Raw genomic sequence first — 9,523 nt, forward strand, 5'->3', positions numbered from 1 at the left:
TCCTGCTAGCCGCGTAGCAGCCACCGAGTCCTAAGTGACTTCCTGTTTCTCGGTGGAAGGAAAGAAGGCCGAGAAAGTCAAAGCGAGCATGCGCAGATGTGGACGACCCCCGCGCATGCCCATTTGGACTCCTGGCCTCTAGAGTTGCTAAGGTGACCTTCCCAGACAAAAGGGGCTGAGTCTGAGAGGGAGGAAGGCCTGAAGGGGTGGGACTAAGACCAAGAGAAGACGGAGTCCTTACTTCGTTCGACTTCTTGCCTCGATTTTAATCCATTTACCACTGAAAACTGGGCAGTCACATCACTCATTTCTGATCCTCAGTGGCATTTGTTAGACATATCTGTTAGATACAATGCTGTTTGCCCTGAAGCCACTCAGTCTCGGATAAATGTGGACGGCTGGTAAATGAACTGAGATTATTTCAGATGACTGGCAAAGCTGCTATTCATTCTTGCGTTCATTTCTTAAAAAAATATGTATCTAGCATCTATTATGTGCCAGGCACTAGACGCTGGAATGTTGCACTGAGCAAGCTGAGTGCATCCACTGCCCCTAGTGAGATGGAGATTGACAATTACAATTGGCAATTACAGTTCAATGAGCCCTGTTCTGTAAAACAGGTGAGCAGAGAAGCGTGCTCAGCCTTTGGGGGCTTAGGTAGCCATTTGGCATCAAACCATTTTTCGAACACCTAAAAACAGACAAACAAACCCAAACCAGTCGTCTCAAGCTTATCTTTACTCACGACTGCGTGAGAAGATCTGTGCACCATAGGGTTTTCAGTGGCTGCTTTTTTGGAAACAGATTGCCAGGCTTTTCTTCTAAGGGGCCTCTGGGTGGACTCGAACTTCCAGCCTTTCAGTTAGCAGCTGAGCGGGTTAACTATTTGCACCCAATGTGTACCAAACAGGAGCTCTGGTAGCCTAGTGCCAAAGGCATTTGACTGCTAACCAGAAGCCTGGCGGTTCAAACCCACCAGCCACTCCTAGGTAGGAAGGTTGGGCAATCTACTTCCGTAGTGATACTGCCTTGGAAACCCCAGGAGGGGTCACTATGAGTCAGATCAGACTCCACGGCAGTGAGTTTGGGTTTGGTTTGTGTACCAAACATGATCCATCATCTCACTTAATCTTCACAACAGTCCTGTGAGAGAGCACATTTTCAGTCTTTGTTTTTATTGTCTCAGCTGCCTTTTCCAGACCCTCAATGGTTCACCTCAGAGCCTGCCTCACTTCAGGGACTTAATTATCTTGGGCAGGGCACCTGAATCCTTCAAGTCTTTTCGGTCACCTCAGGCATTTATGTAGGTAGATAACTTTGCAAGTATCTGTATTTCCCAGGAATGATGTTTTTCTCTGTCAGTTTTTTTTTTTTTTTTTTAAACATAGGAATGTCATCTTTTTGTAGTTTTGGTTTACAGATTCACATCTAGTAGACGCTGCTGGAGAAATTAAAGGCTAGATGAATGGGTTAGGTAGGGCTGAGATTCTGGATTCCTTGGCTGGAATCTGGCTCCATTGCTAGTGTAGCCTCCCCAGAGGAAGTGTGTAGTGAGGCTATGTTGTTGTCGTTGTTAAGTGCCGTCGAGTCGTTTCCGACTCATAGCGACCCCATGCACAGCAGAACGAAACACTGCCCGATCCCATGCCAGCTCGACGATCCCTGCTATACTTGAGCCCATCATCACAGCCACCATGTCAATCCATCTCGTTGAAGGCCTTCCCCTCTTTAGCTGACCCTCCACGTTACCAAGCATGACATCTTTCTCCAGGGAATGGTCCCTTCTGAAAGCATGACCAAAGTAGGTGAGATGAAGTCTGGCCATTCTCGCTTCCAAGGAGCATTTCGGCTGTACTTCCTCCAGGACAGATCTGTTAGTTCTTTTAGCAATCCATGGTACTTTCAGCATTCTTCACCAGCACCACAACTCAAAAGCATTAACTCTTCTTCGGTCTTCCCTATTCACTGTCCAGCTCTCACATGCATACGAGGCGATTGAAAATATCATGGCTTGTGTCAGGCGCACCTTAGTCCTCAAGTAGACATCCTTGCTCTTCAGCACTTGAAAGAGTTCCTTCACGGCTGACCTGCCCAGTGCTACACATCGTCTAATGTCCTGACTGCTGCTTCCATTGGCATCGATTGTAGAACCAAGCAACGTGAATTCTCTGACAACCTCAATCTTTTCTCCATTTATCATGATGCTGCTTATTGGTCCAGTTGTGAGGATTTTTGTTTTCTTTATATTGAGATGTAATCCATACTGCAGACTGTATTCTTCAATCTTCATCAGTAAGTGCCTCAAGTCATCCTCACTTTCAGCAAGCAAAGTTGTATCATCAATGTACCTCAGGTTGTTAATGATTCTTCCTCCAATCCTGATGTCATGTTTTTCTTCATATACTCCAGCTGCTCAGATTATTTGCTCAACATATAGATTGAGTAAGTATGGGGAAAGGATACAACCCTGACACACTCCCTTCTTGATTTTAAGCCATGTAGTGTCCCCTTGTTCAATTCGAATGACAGCCTCCTGGTCAATGTACAGCTTCCTCATGAGTATAATCAAGTGTTCGGGAATTCCATTCTCAATGTTATCCATAATTTGTCATGATCCACACAATCAAATGCCTTTGCATAGTCAATAAAACACAAGTAAACATCTTTCTGGTATTCTTCGCATGGAGCCAAGATCCATCTGACAGCAACTATGATATCCCCTGTTCCACGTCCTCTTCTGAATCCAGCTTGGAAGTTCTCTGTCAATATACTGCTGCAACAGTTTTTGAATTATCTTCAGTAAGATCTTACTTGCGTGCGATATTAATGATATTGTTCAATAATTTCCACATTCTGTGGGATCACCTTTCTTTGGAATGGGTACAAATATGGATCTCTTCCATATTTGAACTTGAATCTTCCCCTCATAGCTGTGTGACTTTGGACAAGTCCCTTCCCATATCTGGCCTGTAATTTTCTTGCCTGTATCATCAGGTATTGGTCAAGCTGATTTAAGATTCTGTGACCCATGTGGCTGCTCTGGGGGACTGCGTTGCAGGTGGTACCTGGTGACAAGGTGAAATCTCGACTTTTCACTGCAACTGACCCAGCATTGGAATAATCCTCTGTGTCTGCCATGAGCGACCTCTCAGGTTACCCAAATCAGCTGAAATTGAGGAAGACCATCATTCTCCCTCTAGCCCCCTTTCTGGTTGAATTATCTTGTTTTCTGAGATGAAGAAAGAATCCCCTCTCCTGCTAAGGGACATATTGTTAGAGAATCAGTCCTTTTGGCATTTTCAGAGTTCTTTCATCCTCAAAGCAGATGCCATCCCTAGGTACCCTTCTGTTTTGCCCAGGTCACCTTGGAAAAAACAGTCTGAGTCCAGTAGAAGTGAGACCTTGATTTATGGAGGGGCTGTCAGTGCCAATGAACCACACACCCTGCAGTAACAGCATTCCTGGGCATCATGGGGATTTTGGGAGATCAAAGTTATGGAGAAATAAAGACCTGGGTGGCTGCACCTCCGCCCTGAACTTTGGGATTCCAGAAAAGCACAGCTGCAGAGAGATAGACATTTCCATGGCCTAACCCTGACATGTCTTGCCAAGGTGCCCTTGTGATAGGACCCAAGGTTCTTTTGTTTGTTTCCACTTGTCTATAGAATGAAATATTGTTTTTCACCAGGCTGGTAGATATTTTATGTTTATGCTGAACCTCATCATTTACAAATGTCTTTATATAAAGTTACATTTAGTCCTCACAGCAATTCTTTTGGTTTGGAATGACTATCCTCATTTTAAACTGAGCAACCTGGGTGGGAATCTTGTTTTAGGAACTCTTTCTTCCCCAAGGGTGGGAAATTATGTCCAGAATTAAAGTTAAAGCCCCCCAAAACAAAACAAAACCAAACCAGTAGCTCCATCAAGTGCTCTTGTATAATCAGGTACATTTCTAGTATCTTGTAATTTAGGGCAACCTAGTTGTTTTCTCCCCAGCTAGAGGACTAAGGACAGTGGGATTTCAGGGGAAATGTAGGATAATTTTATTGTCTGGTAGGAGCTCTGGTGGCGTAGTGCCTAAGGCATTTGATTGCTAACCAGAAGCCTGGGGGTTCTAACCCATCAGCCACTCCTCGGAAGGAAGATTGGGCAATCTACTTCCATAGTGATATCACCTCAGAAACCCAGGGAGGGGTGGCTATGAGTAGGCTCTGATTCAACAGCACATAACAACAACATCCATAATGCGCTCTGGTGACATAGTGCCTAAGGCATTTGACTGGTAACCAGAAGGCTGGTGGTTCAAACCCACCAGCTACTCCTTGGAAGGAAGTTTGGGGAATCTACTTCCATAGTGATACCACCCCAGAAACCCAAGAAGGAGTTGCTATGCGTGGGATCTGACTCCACGGCAGTGCGTGGGAGACTGAGATTTATTTGCCTTTTAGAAAAACCCATCTCCTCCCACTTGATACTTATGGTGGGACTTCAGGGCCTTCTTATGCAAAATTCAGGATTTCATTTGCCTTCTCCCTGTCTCTGGATGATTCTCCTGCTGTATCCAGCTGTCTCCTGGGCATCTTCATCTAGGTGGCCCAATGACCCTTAAATTCAGCCTGTCCCAAACTACACATGTCACCTGAGGAGTTTACAGCTTGCCCCCTGACCAACAGCACCACCATCTGCCCAATCTCCTGGCTGCAAGTCTGGTGATTTCCTTGATGCTTCTCTCCCCTGCTTCCAGACTATCATCACCTCCAGCCACAGCCTCCAAGGTCCTTCAGGAGTGGCCCAACCCATAGGCCCTCCAGTCTTAAATATTTCCTTCCCTGTGGCAAAACTCCTTCTGTTCCCTCTTGTTCCTCAGTGTCATGACTTTGCTGATGCTGTGGCTTAGGCCTGGAGCACCTTTGCTTATTTTTTGCAAGGCCAATTCGCCATCATTAAAGATTCAGCTCTGGCTTTCTCCTCCCTCGAGAAACCATCCCTGACCACTCCCTCTGCACATGGCATCAATGCACATAACACTTGTATAACAATTGCCCATTTATATGTCTATCCAGGCTGTGGGCATTTTGAGGGTATGACCTATACATTCTATATTATATTATTTTTTTATATAACTTACTGCTATCTGAAAGTTTACTTTTTATTAAAAAAAACCTTTTCATGATAAAATATAGCATACAGAAATGAACATACAACATATGTGTTCAGAATATGAATAATTATAAAATGAATACTAGTATAACCGCTACCACCTAAGCTAAGAAATAACAAAAAACAAAACAAAACAAAAAAAACCTTCAACCAGCTGCTGTTGAGTCGTGGTGACCTCCTGGGCCCCATTTGACTTTCAGGGGCTAATTTTTCAGAAGTAGATCACCGGGCCTTTCTTCTGAGGTGCCTTTGGGTGGACCCCAGGCTACAACTTTTTGGTTAGCATCTGGGTTTGTTAACCGTTCAAGTTTACTTTTTAAAAAAATATTTTATTGTCCTTCTGTGAAAGTTTACACAGCAAATTAAGTTGAACAATTTTTATACCATTTGTTCTGTGACATTGGTTACAATTTCCACAGTGTGTCAGCATTCTCATTATTTCCATTCTGTTTGTTCTGTTGCTGTTGACCTAGCTTCCCTACCCCTCCTTACCTTCTCATCTTGGCTTTTGGGTAAATGTTGACCATTTGGTCTCATATAGTTCATTGTTTAAGGAGAACATTACTCATGAGTTTATTGTTTATTTTATAAGCCAAACTATTATTTGGCTGAAAGATGACCTCTAGATACAGCTTCTGTTCCACATTCAAATGGTACTTTAGTGTGATATCTTGGGGGTTCCTCTAGTCTTTATCAGTTAAGTAGATCTGGACTGTTTTAGGAATTTGAATTTTTCTCACATTCTGTCTAGGACCTTCTATTGTATCCCTGGTCAAAATCATCAGTAGTGGTAGCTGGGTACCATCCAGCTCTTCTGGTCTCAGGTTAGAAGAGGCCATGATTCATGTAGGCCATTACTCCTGTGGACTAGTTTCTTCTTTGAGCCTTCGATTTCCTTCACTTTTTTTTTCTCCACAAGAGTAGTGACCAATAGTTAGTTGTATCTTAGATGGCTGCTCACAAGTTTTTAAAACCCCAGACACTACTTACCAAACTTGGATATAGAACATTATCTTTATGAACTAGGTTATGCCAACTGACTAAGTTGTCCCCCAAGACTATGATCCTAAGCCTTTTATCCCAGTAAACCAATCCCACGAGTTGTTTGGATATTTCTAGGAAGCCTCCATGTCAGAAGGAAGGTTGGGCAATCTACTTCTGCAGTGATACCACCTCAGAAACCCAGGAGAATCTGCTATGAGTAAGATCAGACTCAATGGCAGTGAGTTTGGTTTTTTTTTTGGTTATGTGGTTTGTTATATATGTGGATATATAATAAGCACACAGAAATGTGTATTTACATATGCCTACAGATGTATACATGCATGTACATTTACTCGCATATGCCTTACACATATATGTGCATACATATACTATGTAATCACATATATATCTTTTGGCTGTTGTTACTGTTGTTGCAAAATTATATATGTTATAGCATTTACCAAAATTGTCTCTTTTTCTGTGTATTTGTGAGTGTCTCTTTTTTTTTTTTTACCTTGGTCAAGTTATGCTAACTTCACCCATATTTGGTATTAACTTTCACATCACCAAATATAACGAGTGTCTACCATCTAAAAGGTGATTCTCCCTCCCATCCCTGGTAACTATCAAAGAACATTGCTTTCTGTGTTGCAGTGCAGTGAATTACTTAATATGGCCCCTCTAGCCATGCTCTTTGTGATTCCCACCAGATAACTGGGTGGTGCTATGCAAATGTGAGGTGCTAGTGGCCCACCAAAGGGATTGGATAGCTTGTTAATGATGTAAATAAAGTACATGGCACTCTTATGGGGGTATGGCCATGGAAATAAGGTGTATGGAATCATTACATGGCGATTGGTCAGTTTTACCATCCCACTAGGGTTAAAACAAGCTATCCCAGAGGCAGAAAGGGGGATCTTACTACCATCCATAAAGAAGAGCCAGGACTGGAGTACATCCTCTGGACTGAACCCTGCACTGAACCTCCTTGATCCAGGAGACAGACAGAGAGCTGTAACACTTCGCTCAAATGGTAAGAGACATCCCAGCAGCAGAGACTGGCAGAAGACAAGAGTGGTCAGCTTCTTGGCTGAGTACTTTTGGGCAGGAGGCTTTCTGGTGAGTGGGGTGCCTCTCTGGACACCTATATGCGGAGTTAATAGAGCTTTGTAATACTTGTCCAAGCAGGCCAGAGGCCCAGGGGCTGCAGGCCAAGAGGCTAAGGCCAGAGAGAACTGTGCCCGTAACACAGATGAGAATAAGCTGTCCTGATTGAAGAACCATGTCCTAGTTGTTACAATCTGATCCTGAAGTATAACCTGTTACTTCTCTAATAAACCCCATAATCGTGAGTATTGTCTGTGAGTTTGGTGTGGCCACTGCAATGAATTATTGAACCAAGCAGAGAAGTAGAGAGAGCCATGGGAGGGAAAGTTGGTATCAAAATTGGTAAAAAGGTTGGAGGGTGGCAGCATGTCTGACCTCTGCCTCATAGGAATCAGCCTTGGGCTGTTCATGCTGGTGACAGTTCTCTTTCCTCTTCCTCAAATTAAAGGTGGTCAGACCCACTGCTACAATGCCCTTTTTGAATGTGTGTATATCTATTTCTGACTTTTTATAGTAGTGGGATCATACAATATTTGTCCTTTTGTGATTGGTTTATTTCACTCAGCAGCATTATGTACCCCAGAATCATCCATGTTATAAGATGTTTTGTGGACTCTCCATTATTCTTTATGGTTTCATAATATTCCATTGTATGTCTGTACCACAATTTGTTTACCCATTAATTTCTTGGTGGACACTTAGGTTGTTTCCATTTTTGCTATTGTGGATAATGCTGCAATGAACCTAGGTGTGCATATGTCTATTTGTGTCACTGCTTTTATATCTCTAGGATATATATGTAGGAGTGAGATTGCTGGATAGTGTTTCTATTTATAGTTTTTTGAGGAAGTACCATAGTGCTTTCCATAGTGCTTTTTCATAGTGGTTGTATCATTTTACAGTCCTACCAGCAATGTATAAGTCTTCCAACCTCTCCACAATCATGCTAACATTTGTTGTTTTATATATTTTTTGATCATTGCCATTTTTGTGAGGGTGAGATGGTATCTCATTGTAGTTTTGATTTGTATCTTTGTAATGGCAAAGGATGTCAATCACCTTTTCATGTATTTGTTGGCTGCCTGAATGTTCTCTTTGGTGAAGTGCTGTCCTTTGCCCATTTTTTGATAGGATTGTTTGTCTCTTTGTTGTTGAAGTTTTCTATATGTTTTAGAGATTAAAATCTTATCAGATATGTCACTGCTAAAGCCTTTTTCCCAGTCTGTAGGTTCTTTTTACTCTCTTGGTAAAGGCTTTTTTAAAAAAATTTTATTGATTTTGTTTTTGAGAATATACACAACAAAACATACATCAAATCAAGTTTCTACATGTACATTTAGTGACATTGATTACATTCTTAGAGATGTGCAGTCATTCCCTCCTCCTTTTCTGAGTTGCTCCTCCCTCAATAACATAAACTCACTGCCCCCTATGGTTCTTATCTAATCTTTCAAGTTGCTGTTGTCAATTTGATCCCATATAGGTAGTTCTCAAAACAGTATATTGCTCAGGGCAGATCTTTTTTTTTTTTTTTACTAGTTAAGCTAAAGTATTGCCTGATTTTTAGAAGACTTCAGGGCTATTTTTAGTTTAAGGTTTAAAGATTACCTCAGGACAATAGTTTCAGGGGTTCATCTAGTCAGCCTCCATTGCTCCAGAAAATCTATAGTCCTTGAGACTTGGAAATTCTCTTCTGCATTTTCCCCTTTTTGATCATGATTCTTTTACGGAATCTTTGATCAAAATCTTCAGTAATGGTAGCCAGGCACCATCCAGCTCTTCTGGTCTCATGGCAAAGGAGGCAGTTAGCTGTTCATGGAGGCAACTAGCCACACATTCCGTATCCTCCTCCTATTCCTGACTCTCCTTCTTCCTCTGTTGCTCCAGGTGAATTGAGACCAATTGGATGGTCCCTTGCAAGCTTTTAAGAGCCCAGACACTATGTACATAATGAACTAGGAGGTACAACAGAAGCACAAAACACGTTATTAGGCCAATTAACTGGGATGTCCCATGAAACCATGATCCTACACCTTCAAACCAAGGAATCAAATCCCATGAGGTGTTTGGTTGTATACAAGCAGCCTTAGCAGCTACTCTTATTATTATTTTTTCATTGTTTTAAGTATATCTACCTCACAACTTTTGCCAGTTCAACTTTTTGCAGGTGTACAACTTATTGACAGCAATTACATGAATCAGCGTGCCATTTTACCCTTAATCAATGTGTTTTTTCCGTCATTGTTAATGCCCCTTTTCTCCTCACTCA

This window comes from Orycteropus afer, unplaced genomic scaffold (genome assembly GCF_000298275.1).
Source record: "Orycteropus afer afer isolate SDZICR_OR568_19922 unplaced genomic scaffold, OryAfe1.0 scaffold00031, whole genome shotgun sequence".
NCBI classification, from domain to species: domain Eukaryota; kingdom Metazoa; phylum Chordata; class Mammalia; order Tubulidentata; family Orycteropodidae; genus Orycteropus; species Orycteropus afer.